This window comes from Myotis brandtii, unplaced genomic scaffold (assembly GCF_000412655.1).
Source record: "Myotis brandtii unplaced genomic scaffold, ASM41265v1 scaffold122, whole genome shotgun sequence".
Taxonomy (NCBI): domain Eukaryota; kingdom Metazoa; phylum Chordata; class Mammalia; order Chiroptera; family Vespertilionidae; genus Myotis; species Myotis brandtii.
Window position 1 is genome coordinate 1,068,689 of NW_005354255.1, and position 3,044 is coordinate 1,071,732.

Here is a 3,044-nt window from a genome sequence, read left to right on the forward strand (position 1 = left end):
CTGCACGGGGCTGCGCCTGCGCGCATTGGGCATCTCGGGAGGACGTGACGTAGCCTGCAATTCGAATCAATACAGGAAGCGCGGCGCCACGCGTTGCCAAGGGCAACCGTAGCCGGAAGAGGACCTGGGGCCTGGTGAAGGTGGCTCCCTGGAATACAGGGAAAAGGCTCTGCTTAGTAGGGGATGGTCGCAGTAACGGACGCCCCAGGGCAGACCCACCATAGGGTGGACAGAAGCCAGACCCACATAGCAATGAGGCAGTCACACCAGGTGATGGGGCCACTGACAGGTGTATGTGCGGCACATGCAAACCCCACTACCTGCAGACATTCATTCATTCATTCATTCAAAACTAATGCTCCTCCAGGCTCTCCAAGCAGGGAACAGAACAGGAAAAAAAAAAATCTGCTAAAAAAATAAATAAAATCTCTGCTCCAAAAATGGAAAATGGGCAAAGGATCCCAACAGACAATTCTCTAAAGAAAAGGAATGGCCCATAAGCACATGCTCACCATCATTAGTCATTAGGGAAATGCCAATCAACCGCAGTGCGATACCAATTAATGCATACCAGGATGGCAATGTTAAAAAACAAAAGAACCCCCTGCCCCAGAATATAGCAAGTGTGGCCAAAATGTGGAGCAACTGCAACCCTCACACATTGCTGGTGGGAATGGAAAATGCTGCAACAACTGTGGGAAACAGCCTGGTGTGGTTCCTCAAAAAGTTAAACAGCCCCAGCTGGTTTGGCTCAGTGAATAGAGCGTCGGCTTGCAGACTGAAGGGTCCCGGGTTTGATTCTGGCCAAGGGCACATGCCTGGGTTGTGGGCTCGATCCCCAGTAAGGGGTGTGCAGGAGGCAGCTGAACAATGATTCTCTCTCATCATTGATGTTTCTATCTCTCTCTCTCTCTCTCTCTCTCTCTCCCCCTTCCTCTCTGAAATCAATAAAAATGTATTTTAAAAAAAGAAATATATTTTTAAAAAAGTTAAACAGAGTGACCATATGACCCAGAAATTCCACTTCTAGGTATATAATCAAGAGACTCTATACTAATAAAAGGGTAATATGCTAATTAGACTGGGTCAACTGGCCATCTTCCGGACATCCTATTTCCTTCTGGACAAAGCCATGGTGGTGGGGGCCGAGGCAGAGGCAGTTAGGGGGGATCAAGCTGGCAGGGGAGGGCAGGTGGGGGCAAGATCAGGCTGGCAGGGGGTTAGGGGCAATCAGGCCGGCAGGGGAGGGCAGTTGGGGACAAGATCAGGCCAGTAGGGGAGGGAAGTTAGGGGCAATCAGGCAGGCAGGCAGGTGAGTGGTTAGGAGCCAGTGGTCCCAGATTGCGAAAGAGATGTCCGGCAGTCAGACATCCTACAAGGGGTCCCCGATTGGAAAGGCTGCAGGCTGGGCTGAGGGACCCCCCCACCCCGTGCACGAATTTCATGCACCAGGCCACTAGTCAAAGATACATGTTCACAGAAATATTTGTACACGAATGTTCATAGCAACATTATACATAACTAGAGGCCCAGTGCATGAAATTCATGCATGGGTAGGGTCCCTAGGCCTGGCTGGCGATCAGGGCCGATGGGGCCTTCCAGCTGCTGGCCGGGGCCTTCCTTCGTTCTGTGCCACCCCCTGGTGGTAAGGACACGTCATAGCGAGCGATGGAACTCCCAGTCTCCTGGTTGAACTCCCGAGGGCACACTTTGCATATTAGCCTTTTATATATATAGATAGCCAAAAACTGCAAACAACCCACCAACAAATGAATGGAATGAATAAACAGAATGTAGTATATCCATATCATGGCATAGTGTTTGACAATAAGAAGGAGTGAAGCACTGACATATGCTACAACATGGATGAGTATGTTGAAAACACGATGTTCAGTGAGAGAAGCCACATAAAAAAGGCCACATAGTGTGTGATGTCATGTATGTGAAATGTTGAAAACAGGCAAATCATGTTCTGGGACAGGAAGTGGATTTGTGGTTGTCAGGGGGAGTGGGATGGGGGTGACTTTTAGGGACTTCCTTATTGGGGTGATGAAAGTGTTCTAAAATTGATGTAGTAATGGTTGCACAACTCTGAATATACTAAACCCCACTGAATTATACACTTTAAATGAGCGAATTTTACAGTATGTGAATTACATCTCAGTTGTAAAAAAAATTCCTGCATGCCTGGAGCTAATTGTGGAGAACAACAAAAACAAAGGAAAGTGGAAAGTAAAGGTCTTAAATACAGTGATCAAGGAAGGTCTCACTGCAGTGATGACACTGGGACAAACATTGGAAAGGAAAGAGCATACTGTGGTACACAACTTCTGTCCATTCAGTATGAAATTATATAATACAAATACTTGCTTATTTGATTTCAGTGAACTCTGCCACCACTGTAGGATTTGGATCAGCGCCATCCAGGGTCACTGGGGGAGCTACAAAAGCAAGGGGCTGTGCCTGGACAGTCCCCACAAGTGCTGGGCTACCCTGGGCCAGTGGCTTGGCCTTTCAAAATGCCTCCCCTATGGCAGGGAAGGAAATGGAGCTCCTAGGAGCCAGACCCCAAGGAGAAGGGAGGGAAGGAAGGGAGAAGGGATGCAGAGGAAAAGAAGCAGATGAGGCAGTGAGAGTCTTGGGACATAAATACACGGCCTTTCTGACTGAGAAAAATAAAATAGAGCAGGCCATCCAATAGAAGCATAACATGAGGCACATAATTAATTTAAAAATTTCTAGTAGCCACATTTAAAAAGTACAAAGAAACCAGTGTCATTGATTTTTTTTTAAAAAATATTTTTTTATTGATTTCAGAGAGGAAGGGAGAGGGAGAGAGAGATAGAAACATCAATAATGAGCGAGAATCATTGATCGGCTGCCTCCTGCATGCCCCACACTGGGGATCCAGCCCACACCCCGGGCATGTGCCCTGACTGGGAATTGAACCATGACCTCCTGGTTCCTAGGTCGACACTCAACCAATGAGCCACACCAGCTGGGCCAGTGTTACTAATTTTAATAATATATTTTATTAACTCCAT